Genomic DNA, 16,613 nt, shown 5'->3' with positions numbered 1-16,613 from the left:
TGTGAGGAGGGGCGGCGCCGCCGCCCAGCCAGCCCGGGGCCCGGCCCCAGCAGCGCCTCGTCGCAGCGGGGCTGGACGCTGCCGTCCCCGCGAAGCCGCCCGGGGCCCCGCGGCGCAGGCAGCCCCGGGGCGGGGGGCGGCAGCCGGCCCCCTCCCTGCCGCCGGGCGGGCGGGCTGCTGGGAGCGCACGGAGGCAGCCGAAGGACAGCCCGCCGGAGCCCGTCCCGACAAGTGAGTACCGGGGAAGAGGGGGCGGGGGGCACCGCACCGCCGCTCTTTGTGTCCGGCGGCGCGGCGCGGGGCGCCGAACAAAGAACGCGGCCGGCGGGAGCGGGGCCGGGCCCCTCGGTGGGCCCGCCTCGTGTGCGCGGGAGGGGGGTCCTGCGGCTCGCCGTGCCGCGCCGCCCCGCGTGCGGCCGGCTCGCTTGGGGCGCCGCTCTGGGAGCCGCGCGGGGAGGCGCCGGCCGGGAGCTGGCTTTGGTTCCCGCGTTCTCGTGTGTTTTTAAAGCCAGAAGCGGAGAAGTTCTTCACAAAGCGCCAACAAGTGCTCCTGCTGCTCTGCCAGATCTGCCAGGGAGGCTGGGGAACGGCTTCTGGGGCCATCCCGTTGTATGGGGATGGTTTTTGTGGGTCTTTCCTTTTTAATTCTTCTTTTCGTTTTGTGTTTTTTAGTCCGTGACTTTCCTCTGAGCAAACAAACAAAAAAAGTCCTGAAACAATAAAGAAAAAGAAACAAAACCCGAATTGTTATAGTGGAGTGTCCTGTGTTTCAATGGAGAAAATAACACTTGTTTTTCACCGGAAAAACAGTGAAAGAAAGTTCTATCCATCAGTGCTGAGTTGTGCTACTCCTAGGTTTACTCTCATACATCGGTGTTTCACACCTGGTGTGCTAATGGGAGAGCAGCTCAGGTGCTGTTTGTTTGCTCAGGCAGTATTGAGACACAGGTGCAGAAGCCAGTTCTGCCCAAACTGCTGGCTGTGTGTTTGCCACTGGCCCTGGTTCCTCTTAACAGCCTGGAAAGCAGAAGGGAATGCAAAGGTAGGCAGTGCCTTATGTATGTGCCTGCTTCTTTTTGCGACAAAACTTTCTGGCAGATGGGAAGAGTCTATTTTAAATGAATATCTCCCTGTCCTAAGCATCTTGTTGTCATTGTAGTTTTAAAAAGGTGTGCACCTGTGTGTGGGTGGGGAACCAAGGTCTCCATTCAGATGAACTTTTGCTTTTCTTGCTCCAGGAGCCAGAGTTCAGGAAAGGAGTTTTCCTTCTAATCACTGAAGGGAACTGAGCACTGAAGGTGCCGAAGGGATGGTCAGTGCTTTTGTTTGCTTAATGCCCACAGGAGTCAAAAGGCACTGCATCTGCCCCTACTCCGGTTCGGTGATTGCATTTGTTTTTATGTCACTTCCTGGTTTCAGACTTAAATTTGTCTTTTCCCGCTCCGCTGTCCTGTTTCTAATAACAGCCCCATTCTGTCTGTTGGCAGCTTCAGGCATGTATGTATCTTGAGAATATATGGTCTTATGCTATTAAAATGACTTTTTTCAGGGTTTAAGTAACTTTTCCTATTCCAGCTTACATCTAGTCAGAGTAATTCCTTTGTTCAGGCTGAACTATCTTTTACTTTTACACTGGCGTCTCTTTGGTAGCAGAGACATTCCTTTATCAGAAGGTATGTGAATTCCACCTGTTTCAGCTTTTAGAGGAGCTTTAGAAAAAGAAGTCATTTATGTCTTCAGACTGACTGTCGGATCAACTTTGCTTCTTCCCACTGCATGTGCACGCGCTGCTTTGAAGAACTTCAGTGGGATTTCTTCTCTCAGCTGTCAGGAGAGGAGTGTGTGCGGTGGTTTAGGCCTGGTGATGTTATTGAATGAAGTTCTGTCTCTTTAAGGAAACCAAGCATCTTTTAGTCAGTGTTAGTCATGTAGTCTGTGTGAAGTTCAGGCTGCTCTTAGCAAATGTGTTTAATCTTTTTGCTGTTCCTCTTAAGAATGCAGCCACACTGACTGAGTTTAAATGCATCGCATTTGAAATAAAAGGGCTGTTAAGACAAAAGAGCTGAAGCAGAGCTGCTCCATCTTTTTCAGATGCCAGTTGTGTGTATCAGGTAATTCCTGAAAGAGAGAATATGAAATGCTTGCAATCTCTCCTGCAAATTCTCTTATGTGATAGAAAGTACTGTAGTTATTTGCAGACACCGAGGGGTGGGTCTGCACTGACACATTTTTGGTGGTTGCAGGATAGACTAAGGCTACTTACCAGGATTGCTTCTACAGACCTGTGACAGCAGGCACTTGAGATATTTGTTTGATGAGGGTTCATACCCGTGAAAGTTTTCAAGTCAGCTGATTGTTAACAAAATTCTTGGTCTTGCGGTTTGGTGGCACAATCACTGGTGCTTCTGGAAGCAGTGCTGGCTTAAACCAAAGGCTGGCTGGGCCCGCTGCCCTGCGGTCACCCTTGTGTGAGCAGCAGCGTGTGCAGCTGGCTGCTTTCCCCAGGGCACCCTGCCCATGCCTGTCCCCTTGTGGCTTTGGCTGCTTCGTTCTGGGCATCCAGCCTCCTGTGGTGGCTTGCTCTCGTGTGAATGGGGCTTGGAGGGAAGAGCAGATATGGTTTATGTAAGTAAACACTTCCACTTGCAGCCCGTATCCCTGAAGTTTATGCTTAAAAAATCCCAATCCCCCTCACCCTTTTCCCTTACCTTTGAAATAGTGGATATCTTTTGAGAGCTCAACTAAAATGATTCCGATTTGGAAAAATAAGCGTATATACTATAATTTAGGTTACAAGGCCATATGCTTCAAAATTAAGCAGTATCAGAATAAAAAGGATTTCTGAGTTCAGTCTGGTTTGTGCTCGCTGTGACAAAAAGTACATGATCTCCCTTCTAGGCTGCTCGTCTTTGCAAAAAAGACAGGTCTTGATTCTGTGGTAGCTCTTTACTTTATCTGCTTGGTGCTCCGAGAAACCATTGACTGCATTTTTACAAGGGTGAAACAATGTATTATTCTATGATATCATGGCTTAAGGTATGGGCAGTTATCTTCCTTTTCTGCCTCAAGATGTTTAAGATGTCACTGTCAGCTAGAGAGCATGGCACCACAGCTTGGCTGGTAAGAGGAGATGTGAAATACTTCTTATTGTTCCAAACAAATAAGTTTAGCTCAGGTAATCTTTGCATTGTGAGCTGAGGTGGTTGGCTTCTCACCGAAGGATGAGGATTTTGCGTGTGTGCTTTTTCACTGGCAGAATACTGATGTGATTTCAGCAGTAAATGTTCAGTTGCAGATTACCTGTGGAAGCAGGTTTGCTCTCAAACAGCTGTTCCACCCCCTTCTGGGTCCCTCCAAGATGGTCAGTGGTGGACATTGCTATTCAAGCCAGCAAAATTTGTTGAGTTTTCTTGATCAATTGCAAGTAGGGTACTGGAATGGAGAGGTGTGGGATGTTCCATCTCTACGCACTATTGCTAGTTTTGCCTCTAACTTTGGAGTTGTACCAGAATGATGCATTTTGCAATTCAGTTCACTTGACCTCAGCTTTTTAAATTGTTTTTGGAAAAGAAGAACACAAAGGGCAATTTCTACTTGTGTGTCGGAACACTTCAAAAGTGCTTGTCAGATTTATTAACCCAAATATATTGTTATTGTGATTAAAAAAAAAAAAAAAAGCATTTCTATTTCTTTCAGAAATTGTTTGATCTCTTCCTGATGGATTTCATAAGGCTGCTTTGTAGCCTCTATGGCTACAAAGCCTTGTTACTTCTTGTTACTTGTTACAAAGCCTTGTTACCTCTGATGGTAATAGATGGTTGGTGGCCAATCAGGCCTAGGGTGGATTTAGTTTGTTATTGGCTTGAAATGGGGTAGCTGTTTATAGTAAAGGAACAGTTCTAAGGTGGCTGAAGTTGAGTAAAGCCTTCTGTTCAGAGATTGGGCAACTGAAAATGGTTGAAACATGAATGTTTTCAAGTGCTTTCTTTCTTGGAAACATTTCAGTAGTTTGGATTAGAACCATGGGTGCTTGAGCAAGTATTTTTTGGAGACACAGGCCTTTTTTCTCACCCTCTCATCCTCTGAGGGCAGGGCCTGCTGCTGAAGCAGCAGTTTCTACATACAACACCCATCCCCTCACCAGGGTGTGAGAGCCGCCCAGGGGTGGAGCTGAGAGCTCTGGGGGCCTGGAAGAGCACCCTGCAGAGGAGAGAGTTGGAGCTGTGGGATGAGGAATTAGGATTGTGTCCTCTAAACTCCTTGTCGGTCTTTGGCAGTGAATCTTGAGTGCTTATATGGCCATGGCCACTGCAGCATCCCGGGTTGATTCAGTCTTAGTTCCTGTTTTTGTGTGTGGATCCTCCTTGAAAATTAGAAATCTGCACTCATTCTAGGATTATTGTTAAGCTTGTTCCTACATTTTGGTTCCCTGACTTTGTGGTCCAGTGTTGATGCCTCTCTCTGAAGGAAGTGCTGAGAGGGGAAGTGTTGCTTTGGGTAAATGGAAACGTGGGAGGAGATCTTGCAGCCATACAAGTTACTGGGGGCTTCTCTTGTGTGTTCCTCTTATTGGGATTAGCTGAGATTTGAAATAGATGATGGGAAGCCAACTGCACGATGAGTACTGAGAGTCCACTTTAAATGGAACGAAATATCCCTGAACTCATTAATGCAGCTAAGGTTAGTCAGCTTAGTTTTGTGTTGTGGGTTGTGGCTTTTACTTTGAACTTAAGAATGACAGGAACTGCAAAGCCAAGGTGTGTGTTGTTGACAGTAAGTACTTAACTCTGTCCTCTTTGATTGGAAGAGTGTTCTTATTGCCTGCCTTGGATCTGGGTTCTCATGGGCACCAGTGAATATTCTAGAAGCGCACATTTTGCAGGATAAATCTTTAGCATGTTTTCTTGAAGATGAAATATGACATTTGCATCTGCAGTAGCATACAGGATCTGCTTATACTCATTAGGGATTCTGCCTCATTGCAAACGGCGTGTAAGAGGATGTTCTTTTCGATGTAAAATGAAAAGCTTTGTAAGATGGAATGCACATCCTCATAGATCTGCAGGAGTGAAAGCAGTTGCAGCGCTTTCAGAAGTGAACAGGCTACTTCAGGACAAGCTGCTTGCCTTACTGAATGAGCGATAAACCCAAAACACCAGAGGCTGACGCCAATGAGGAAGAAAAGGTTTCGAGCTTTTTTCCAGCTTCCCTTTTTAGGAAAGTAAGCAGCTCAGTGTGTTCCCTGGCGAGTGCAAGCCTTTCAGCATTGTGGCGTTGTTCATGCTTGGGAAGTCTCTCGCTAGCTGTTCCAGTAATGTAAAACCTAGCATTTTTATGGATGCGTGCTGTTGGTAACTTTATCATCACCTAGGAAAAGCTTTTTTTTTTTTTTTTTTTTTTTTTAAAAAAAAAGAATAATTTCTTCTGTGTTCAAGATTATAGACACTTAATTGTGGTAACCAAACCTACACCTTTGGATTCTGGTCTTTCTGAAAATACTTTACTAATCTTTTGTGGCAAGTGTGGTCCCATGTAGCTTGGCACCGTTTTCAGTCTCTGTGGTAGATCTGATGCCTACATCCTTGCCTCATCAAATGCTGTACCTTCACAATTTGGTGTTATCTGTGGCTTGAGCTGGAGTCAGATGGTCAGTAAACGTGCAGTTTGCCAGGTATGCCTATCTCACTTGTTTGCATTTTGTTATTTTAATTCATGCAGTGATACTCAAAGCAAGAGATCTTTTGGGCTTCCACACAGTGTAAGTGGGCTGTGAAACTGAGATCCAGGAGATAACCTTGTCTAAGTTGCTTGGAACATAGTTTTGCCATGGCAATTTCTTCTGTTATTGTCAGGACTGATGAATATATCTTGACATCTGAGGTGTCCCTGTGGAGTGGGTGGATGACTGATATGACAGGGATCTTCCTTCTTTACTGCAGAGTGCAATTATAACAGTTCTTATATATCACGAGGGCATCCTTTAGTCATCATAAGGCAAAGTCACTGTGTTGGCTTTTTTTCTGCCGGTAAGCTTATGACACCAACAGTGCCATTGTCCAAGTACCTAGATAGCAGGCCTTATTGGGTAGTCTAGCAAGATGGAATTTACAGTAATCATTTTGGTTGGGGCACCCTGTTTGGAAATTGCTTTTCTCCTATCTCAGTGTGCATTGCACACTGGGAAGGAGGGAAGGAGACAGTGATTTAGCCTGTGATGCTTTTCTTCACCTCCTGCCCCCGACTGGTGACCTGCTGTGTGTTTCGCTATTCTGTGTACCCAGTAAGGGGACGGATACTTAACTGTGTGACAGACCTTTGGTAGAAGGCTGCAGTCACAACTCCATGCTCAGTTCCCAGCTGGCAGGACTTCCATTGCCAGCTGTGTGACAGACGGAGCTGCTGCCGCAGCTTGTGCACAAAACATGGCAACAACACGCAGGCCTTGTAGCTACGCAGCAGAAATTTGAACCATGCTTTCACGTTGAGTCTACAGGAAAATGAAGATGTATGTGAAGTAGATTCTACAAACATGTCTTAGTTGGGCAGTGAGCTTACGTGGGTCCTATAGTAGGCAGGTGTCTGAACTTGGTGTTTTCTAACTTGGAATACTCAAATGTTTGCATTAACCACATCAGTTATCTTTGTAGTGGCAGCTCTTAGCCCATTTAGATGTTTAGCTTAGTTTTACATACCTGAGACAGTGCTAAAACTGGAGTGGTTCTTAGACATGGCTGGCTGTAGCAAAACAACTCTGACATTCACAGTTCTTTGTTCTCAGGATGTTCTGTTTCTTTTCAATTTTTGTGTTGAATTCCTAGCTTTATAGCTTATTGCCATGGTGAGTCTTGTAAACCGTTTTGTTATTTGTCCTTTGAATGCTGTTATATCTGACTATTTTGGAACCGAGTAATTCCCGATATGCAGCAGAAAAGAAGTGGGCTGATCTTGAAATAAAATGGAGGGTCAGACTTCAGCTCACGCACCACTGACGTTGGGCTATGCCTTGCAGGAGCACTGGGTAGCACTTGGCTGACTCAGGAGCACAGGCAGGGGTTCTTGCGTGAAGGGTGGGGGTGGTTGTGCGTCTGTAGGCTGGGGACTGCATGCTGCGGTTGTGAGCAGGCGATGTAGGAGGTAGGCACAGTCATCCAGCTCATCTGGTGTGTTGTTTACACCGGCTGTGGGAACCTTTCAGAAGGGTGCTGAGAATGACTGGAAAAACAAAGGCTTGCTTGGTGGCACAAAAGAAATGTGAAGGTTTGGATCCTTCGCTCTCCTGTTGTTTGTTTACACTGTGGTGTAGTGGGAACAAAATTAATTGCTGACATGAGGCATGACCTGGTGAAGTCTAAAACAGAGAAAACTTACAATTGGAACCATTTCCTCTTCATAATATTTTTTCCCAGCCATACAAAGGTTGGGGAGTCCTGAGGTGTTTGTTATGCTCACTTGTTCTTCACAGGGGCTATCACGTCACAGTGTATTTAACTTGATCTGTTGTTGTTGGAAAGGATGGTTCCCAAAAGCTGCTCCTACCATCATCCTCTCAGTCCTGGGTTTAATCTGAACTTTTGGTGATTCAATTCAGGAAACTAAAATGGTAGAAAACCAGCAGTGCAAGATGAAGTGAGAAAGGAACTAAAGACTGATAGTGTGATGTGGGATGTGTGCTGGGGCTGGCATGGGATGCAGCTGGTGGGGAGCCTGCTGGATTCCCTGGGTTATCTTAGAATCATAGAATCACAAGGTTGGAAACGACCTATAAAATCATCTAGTCCAACAGTCTTCTCATTACCCTTGCTACCGCAAGCTACTAAACCATATTTTGCAGTTCCTCATCCAGATGTTGTGCCCTGAAACCTCACATCTGTGGTTTGATCTGCTGAAGTGGGTGCGGAAGGTGTGCTGCAACCAAAAGGGCAGATCTGGCTGCCCCCACCCCTTGCTGGCTTCTGTGGTTTGTGCTGTGCACTTCTCAAATCCAGCTGATTATCAGCCAATGTGAATGCTACTGAGTGGCATTGCCCCTTTTAGCAGAAAGCCAAATGGAAGTACCTAACAATGCTTGTAAGACATGCAGTAATCTGGGGAAGTCTTGTGTGTGTTTCATACTGTATGTGCGTGACAAGAAAAGCCCACCTTCAGCTACTACTCCAACTCAACCTACAAAATTAAGTATGCACACTTGATCTTCAAAGGTTTTTTTCCTGCAGTTCTCTTCATATCATGATCACAGCTTTGCCAATCTGGACAAACTAATCCTTTTATTCAGTAGAGCGACACTTAATGCAGTGATCAAAGCTGCAGCATACAGAAATTTTAGTATTCAGATGTGTAAAACACAAGGGAAACAAATTGCTGAGCGGCAGAGCTATTAAAATCCAGTTTCCTATCGGTTTGTATCCTCGGTCTTCTGCTGTGCTCCTCCCCTGCTATAACTGAGCTCTTGTTGCTGCCCTAATAGCTTCTGTGACCTTGTGATTGCAGATCGTTCTGATCCTGCTGCCTCAGTGTTGCTCCACTCTCCATATGACCTACCAGGTTTTCTGCAGTTTGCTAGCTGGGCTACATGCTGCATGTGCTGTGACTAGAGCAGAGCTATCCGTATGCGTGCTGGCTGTTGCCAAAGAGGATAATAGCAACTTTCAAGAATTCTACTGATGGCTGCATTGAGAATTTAACTTCTGTGCCACTTTGTTAGTTGCCACTTCCAGAAGAGAATCAGGATTTCCTGATGTAATTCACTTAACTTTTGTATTTCACTCCTTTTCGGAATTGGTTTTTTGGACTGGTATTGGAGTGCCACCAAATAGTTTTCACGTGTAAAACTTGGATTAGCTCATTTTTCAAGGTCAGTCTTCAAGTTTTTAGAGCTTATTAGGTTATTCAGTAAGATATAACCCTTTTTAAAAATCTCTTGGGATTTTAGTTTGCCTTTTTTTTTTCTTCCTTGAACCAAATTTTGGGCTCTAAATAGCTGTTTTATGGAAGCATCTTGTATTGATCATGAATTTCACAGCGATGTCTTATGTTACTTTAGAAATGCTAGCTCTGTAACTTAGTTGAATAAATGGTTCTTATTACACAACTGCAGATGAAGTCCCACATTGGTGTTTTCCCCCCTGTATTGTATTTCTCTGTTGCCTCTCTAATTTAGGGTCAGGACACCTGATCTTTGTGATGCTTTTTGGCTTTCCTCAACTTTCACCTTTGTTTGAAACTGTTTTGGATTAATTAGCATTTTGAGCTGTTTTTGACATTGCATCATGTAACCAAGTTTCTACTTTGGATGCTGTTTAAGTGACATCCAACTTTGCTTTTTTTAATTGGTGAACTTTTTAATGGGCTCTCAAAGCAGATGCGTCGTTTTCTGAGTGTTTTGCTAAAATTCATCAAGTCAGTGAGCAGTATGTTCACCCTGGTGTGCAGTGCCTTGTCAGTGGCTCACTGGCATCACCCTTTTTATTTAGTTTGGTCATGTTACCTGAAGACCTTATACTCCCTTCTCTTAATAATAATTAATAATTAATTATTAACAATTTTGCCTGGAAGTTTTTGCCTTTTTACCATTTCATACTTGCAGGCCCATGAGCAAGTGAAGTAGTTTTAGTACAGAACACAGGCCTTCGACTGTTAATGCTCTTCTGTAAGGTAATGGGCCACTTAGTGCTTTTCCTTTGGATGACTCTTCGTTGACATCTGAATGAAACCAACTTTTTTTCCCTGAGATTCAAACTCAGAACACTGAGATTCGTTTTCCTTAATGACTTTTGGAGACTCGAGGAGAGAAAAAAAAACAAAAACAACTGAGAAGTGTTTTTGAAAGTAATTTTTCCCATTATTTCTCCTTAGTTCACTGCTGTTGTGAAGTTCTGCTAACCTAAAAAAACAGTTTCCTTTTCAGAAGCTGTGTTCTGTACACTCTCTGATATCAACCTGTGTGGCTTTTACAAACAATGCTCTCTAAAGAGTAGTTTCAGCTAGCTTGGTAATGGATGAAAGGCTTGTTTGCCCAGCTCTCTCTAAATCGTATTTACCGTCTCTTTAAAATAATAGTAAATATTGTTTCAGTTCTCACACTGTAATACTATATATTTTTAGTAAGATGTTGATTTGATCTTTGTAGTACTTACAGGTTACTTTTTCTTCACTTAAAATAAAATGAGAAAATGCTGAATATATTTCATTTTTTTTTTCTCTAAATGTGGTGTTAATGAGAAGTTTATGAGCTATATTCCACTCCCTAAATCAAGCAGTTAAATGTTGACAGTTTAAAAACATGTCTGCTCAGGTAGGCTGTTTTAGCCTTTGAATTTAGGATTTAGGAAGTCTTGGATGGAGATGAGAGAAACACATCAAGGTGTGCTGCAGTTGATGGGGAACAAACGTGAGCTGAGAAGTCCCTCCATAATGAATCATGCTGAAATTCCTTCTAGCCTTGTATAGGAACCCAGAAGTTCCCCAATTTGTAAGTGGCCCATCTCAAAAATATCCCTATGTGGATGCATAGGGAAGTCTTTTTTTATGGTGTTTGATACTTTTTATACTTGAGCTGCATTCAGCTCTGGATGTCTCTGAGAAGGGATGGTTTCTGTTGCTTCAGAGAAGGTTGAACAATTTCTCTTCTTTGAACTTGCCCAGTTCTTCATCCTGCAACAAATTCTGCAGGTGTGCTAGCTACTGCCTTGGCAGTGCTTTTAGTTAGAGCATGGCTCCTACTAGCTTCATTAAGTCGTTGCAGTTGGCTCCTATCCTTTGTTTTTCACATCTCTTGCCTCTACCATAGTCCCTTGAAATTGGTCTTTGGTCTGGAAGAGACTGTCCTTCACATGTGTTTTCTTCTGTACTGAAGTCATTTTTGCTGAAGTAGTGTACATCCACAAAAAGGCGCATTTCTGTATTTATTTTCTCACGCTTTATTTTCTTGCTGAAAAGGACCACTGCTTACTGGTGCTTTAAGATAGACATCAGTCCTAGGAACGGCAGCTTGAGCTGAAGTTTAAGCTGTGGGGGATGTTTCCTGAAGAACTGCTTGGCCCTGTGGAAATGACGGGTATCAAAGTAAGGAGGGATTCTTGGCTGTGTTTCAAGGAAACTGCAATTCCTGTAGAGCTGTTCCTGGGTAAAGAACATCACAGGAACTCCTTTGTGTCTTGATGGTATAGATTATGTTTGTGTGTGTGTATGTGAAATAATGTTAGATAAAAATTATAATATATAAAAAGCACAGCAAGGTATTTCTGAAATAAGTAATTTCCTATGTTAGCATTACAACAGTTGAACCAGGCAAAGTAAACAAATTCCTTCTAAGCCCTTCTAAGTTATATCTTGAAGTCTTAATAGCATGCTAATGGTTTGTATTGTAACAGCAACTTTTTAAAGGCTTTTAAATCATAAGCTTATGTTTTTTTTATCGTCATAACTGATTGCTATCACGAACAAATCTGAAGATACCTGTGATGCATTTTAACTCTGGTTGAACTTTTTATCGCTGCCATAAGCTGTTTTGTGAGTATTTTGTTAAATGCAGGTAAAAGTAGTTCAGTTAAATTCAGGTCTGATCCTGCAGTCGTTGAACTGTGGACTTGCGTTGTGTCGTAGGAATAGCCGTGGAAAGCTGAATGTGAGCATAAATGTTGGCTGTATTGTGAGTTGGCTGTATTGAGAGATGTTTGTCGAACTTCTTAGTGACATACTTATGTTGCTTCAGAACAAAATTGATTGTCAGTTTTTCACTGACAATGAAAAGTACTAGGAGCTTTTTATTAGTCCAAGCTTGCATTTATTTGTTTAGAAGAGCATGACGTTGATCTCTGAAGAGCAGGGCTTTCAAGTACACTTAGGTCACTTATGAACATAAATTCCAGTGACTTTGCACTGTTTGGGGAGCATAACTGAAATGAAGTGGAGGATTAATTTTGCAACTTTAGCAGGCTGGAAAGTGCAATTGATGACAAATACCAGGCAGCACATTGTGTTATGGAGGCCTCATTTTTGTGTGAAGCTTTTCAAGCCCAGATGAATGTGTAAGTGTAAAATTTTTTTTGAAAGGCTTGGTCAGGCACGGGCTGGGAGAATTAGCACAATGGGGATTCATAACTTAATTAAGCCAGCATTATATGTGAACTTAATTTTAATCACTTTATAGAAGTCATGCCAATTTATTTTCGAGTAGAGAGTAAGAGGAGTGTGGTGTTAACTCCTAGAGTCTGTCTCTGTGGTCAATGTTGTGTTGCTGTTCTCTTCGCCAGTGCGTTGCAGCAGTGCAGTAACACCCAGAAGACTCCAAAGTCCAGGAAGAGCTTTAAGTGAAGAATTTAATGGTTGAAATGTTAAGATTAAGTAAAATTACCTGCTGTTCACTTTTACTATCAAGTACAATGGTACTTTTTGGCTTCTTGACTATTTACTGATGAATGTTTTGTTTGGCAGCAGCTTGGAGGACTGCAGAACTTGTTGTATGACTAGTGGTTTCAGCTATCAGTTGTCTTTCTGTGCCTTATCAGGCTGTTTGACAACTGTTTAATTGAGAAGTTTCACAAGCTACTGGAGTGTTATTGTTAGAGTAAGCACTTAATTCCAGAAGAAGGATATACTCTCGTGGCTTGCTGTGGAGAGTCACAGTGTAGGGGGGAGGGATGCTATCACTTTTCTAGATAGCATGCTTGTTTATTTTGTTAATAGAGATTATTTTTTCTGAACATCCAAGGACAGAACCTTGACTAATTGTAGGTATCTCTGTGGGGACAAACGCTTTATTATCATTCTGTTACAAGAACTTTTGCTGAGAACTCGAATGCTCCGTTCAGAGTAACAAATCCGAATCTTGTCCCTGTGAAATTGCAGAAGATGAAGCTTTTAAACTTGCTGATTTGTTCTCAGTCGAGTAGTCCTGTATGTTACAACAGGTAATTGTCATTATGCTTGACAGAGAAGCAGGTGAGATACTGTAGCATGAGAGTGACTTAAGGTTGCTCCTACAGAGGCTCGCTGCTAGGACAGTAGGCATGGTGCTGCCCTAAGAATGAGTAATAATGGATAGACATTTTTTAACCCCCTGGATCTTGTTTTGTTTTATCTGCATTTATGTTTTATACTGCTGCAATATTTCACTGTTGGTAAAAATTAATTTCACTTATTCTAAGGATAGCAGTTTAGAAGGGTTAATGACTTTTTTTTTTTTTTTTTTTTTTTTTTGCCTAGCTGATGGTGACTGGATGAGAAGTTGCTTTTTTGTTTTTCTTTTGTCCCTGACTAATTGCAAACCAATGGAGCTGACTTGTTAATGAAGCAAGTTTAGAAATTGCGAGTGAGGGAGGAAACTTCACTTAAATTCTCATAAAGGGTTGCTGATACTGTGTTGCTAAATTTATTAGGGCAAGTTGAGGGTCTTGCTTGGAAAAGGTTTGGCTGTAGTTATGTTGCAGCTGGTTATTGAGAACAGTAAAAGCTGCTGAGCACCAAGGAATTAAGTTCAAACTTGACTTTGGTTTAATTGAGAGCCAGGGACACAAGTGCTTCTTCCTGTGTCTTCTGTTCATGAAATCCAAATGAGTCTTTGGATTTAAGCTGAGTGTGTCCCTTGTTTTTTCAATCCAGAATTACAATGCTTGTGTTGATTACAGTGGGTTATCAACATAGCATAGGAAGCTTTAAATAAATCATGAATATTATAAATTTAGAGGTTTCGGTGGTGTGAGGGAGGGGGAATACCTTGACTAGGGACCCTAAGCTTTTTCTGTTTGTTTAAAAAAAAAAAAAAAAGCAAGCATGGAACTTGGTGCTGCTGTTACTGCACTTAGAAAGTTAGTGTGGAGGGGTTTTGTGTCATCACTGTAAGGAAATGGACAAGATGACAGATCCTAGGACTTCTGAGTATGAGGGTTTTTTTTTTTAAGCATAGTTAAATGAATTCTATGAGGTTTCTGATGTTTCATAGACTAACAAAAGGTTGCTTTATTAGTAGCTTTAATGAACAAATCGCTTTACTGGCTTAGACATACTGGTTGCTTTGTCGGCCCAACCAGCTATGGGTTCTTGTTTCAATTCACCATTGTGCCGGAGTAGAGAAGTGATAGCCATTGACCTTCTGTTAAAGCACAATAAAAAGTTTTTTGTGAAGAAGAAAAGTGTGCAGGGAAAAATTGGAAAGCAGTTTTCTGACTTGAGTTCAGCAACACAAAAACCAAGAGACAGTGTGCCTCTGCTGTTCTTTTTCTCACGGGGCGGCTCAGTACAGTGAACCGCCTGAAACAAGAAAACCTGAGACTGACTTTGTGAAGGCTGTTTTTCATGGAACTGGTGTATGAAGTAAGAAGGAATTTTTATTGTAGCTATAAGGAAGCATATCAAGCAGGTATTAGTTTAAACCTGAATGGAAGGTGTGTTAGCTTACAAAAAGAAATATTTTTTAGATTTTTTTTTTTTCCTCCCATATTGCTTGGTTTGTTTGTCAAATGTTTAACATGTGACTTAACCATAGCCTTTGATTAAGTGACCATATTTTATCTCTTGAAGTAGTCCCTAAGAATTTGGTTAAATGAACAAATAATTTCTTTTTTTCTTCATGGCTGTATGAGTAAGACAGAGGAAATTTGTTAGGTTCTTTAAACATCTGTTAAAGGCAATTATTTCCTGAAGTCGATGCCTAGGTAATGGAAAGATGCTAAATCAGGCAGGTTGGCATTGCATCCCCAAGTTTGTGCTTTACGAGATTGTTTTAGAAACATTTTACTTGCAGAAGATGCTCGTCTTCCTGTAACCAGAATGGCATTCAGATTGAAGCTGGGGATTCAGATAGGTTTGCTGAGTGTATTTACATTATGGAACACGTGAAGTTATAATCACGATTAAAAGGATTAAGTATTTTCTTTTTAATGAGTGTACTTGACAAGAATAATTTATTGTTCTCTGAAGTTCTTGTACACTTTCTGGCTTATAGGTTTGCATTGCAGTGCCTACATTTGGTAGGAGCAGCCGCTGGGATTTATTTAACACTTGGGTTCTGCTTGGAGATTTGTTGTAGGGATCCTGTTTTATATTTAGGGTGGTTATGACATGTTGGGCCTAGTTTGCAGTGGTTTCTATTTGTATTACAATAGGGTGTTTAAATCCCTACTTTTAGGAAGCAGATTCATGCCCATATCTGTTCTCAATTTCTCTAGGACGAAAGTTTTCCCTATGACCGTTTACCTGGGGGAAGACTATGTCAAACTAAGAAATTACTCTTGCATAAATGTATCTAGATCTTGTTTTTGAGGCAATTGTTCCTTATAAACTTCAAGTTAGGAATGAGACGGAGGAAAAACAAGTACGCTGTGTGTACTGCGTCACCCGGTCTGTTTGGAGAGGAACTACTTGCTATGTTCTGGTTAGCTGCTGTATCTTGGTGCTATTTAGAGGAAGTAACTTTTTACTTCCTCAAACTGTATTTTCTTTGGAATCTTGTAGCATCAGAAGATTGTTTATGTGAAACCTGCATATTTGTACATCAAGGAAACTTTCATTTTTCCCTTTCTGTGAGGAAAATGACAAGAATTCTTCGCTGCCACCACACCAAGCAGTGTCTTCTTTCCTAAGTGTCTTGTTTATTACTTCCCTCATTTTCCATCTTTGTTTCTGTGGTTTTTCTTCATGTGCTAGGAGATTTGTTTTGCCCTCTATTGCATTTTTTATATTCTTAGTGAAATCTCGGTATTTCCTTCTGGCTACATCTTTTTTTTTTTCCTTTTCTCCCAGTTTACCAGTTCTGCTTTCCCACTCTTATTATACTTTTTAATGCCTCAGTAGTTTTGTATGTCTTCAAAACAATTGTTTTCTTTGCAATCTAGAAAAAAATTGAGCTAATTTTGAAGAAGCTCCCCCTTCAGAGGCTGTATTAGCACGTGTGTCTGGCAGGCAGTCACAGAAGTTCCACAGCAACCGCTTACCACCAAGTCCTCTACCTCAGCTCACCCACATATGCACCTGAAAAGTAAGTTATGCCTGAAGAGCTGTTTAGAACAAATTAAAGTGTACAAGGTTTTTGGTGGCATAGCGGGTACTATGAAAATTGTATGAGAGCAGTCAACATGGAAATGCATTTCAGAAGCTGCAGTTAGCAGCACATTAATAAATTCTTAAATGTCTCAAATATTAAGTAGTGAAATGGAGGAGGTTGTGTTATAAATTATTATACTACTTAATCCTTCCTCTTAATACATGAAAACTTATGTTGGAGTAGGTTGTTGTTGGGAACTGTTTTTGAGGTTGTGTTGATACTGTTATGTTTGGACCATTTGTAACTTGTGTGTGTGATCAGAACTGATGCCAGCTGTGTGTGTCCGGGAAAAGTGGTGCAGTTTTCACTGAAAGATGGTAGAATTAAGTAAACGAAGTGTAATTGCAGTTCTGTCCAGAACTCTGCTGTAGTTAGCTTTTTCATCATATATTTCTTCATTAGTGTCAAGTTCCTAAATACCTGTGTCAGTAAATGTTTGTTAGTTCACTAACTACATTTACGTGTGCCTTCTTTCTTCAGTGACTTTTTTTTCCTTTAAATCAGCAGCTGTATGCAGTACAGAATCTTCAGCAGAGAGAGTGCATTTCTTGTTTGTCTTACATAACAAAAAGAT

General features: G+C 41.9%; 1 protein-coding gene across 1 annotated transcript in view; it reads left to right on the top strand.

Annotated features, from left to right (window-relative positions):
• The first annotated feature begins 169 nt into the window (after window positions 1–169).
• FBXW7 (F-box and WD repeat domain containing 7) overlaps window positions 170–16,613 on the top strand; it is a 161,769-nt gene continuing 145,325 nt past the window's right edge. The window contains exon 1 of the mRNA XM_042871786.1: window positions 170–231. The gene's annotated coding sequence lies outside the window, so the exon portion shown is untranslated. The remainder of the gene's footprint in view (window positions 232–16,613) is intronic.

Source organism: Lagopus leucura, unplaced genomic scaffold, assembly GCF_019238085.1.
Source record: "Lagopus leucura isolate 7727_CA_CO unplaced genomic scaffold, USGS_WTPT01 Super-Scaffold_100004, whole genome shotgun sequence".
Taxonomy (NCBI): Eukaryota; Metazoa; Chordata; class Aves; order Galliformes; family Phasianidae; genus Lagopus; species Lagopus leucura.
The sequence above is the reverse complement of the archived record's forward strand: the minus strand, read 5'-3'. Positions and strand labels throughout refer to the sequence as shown.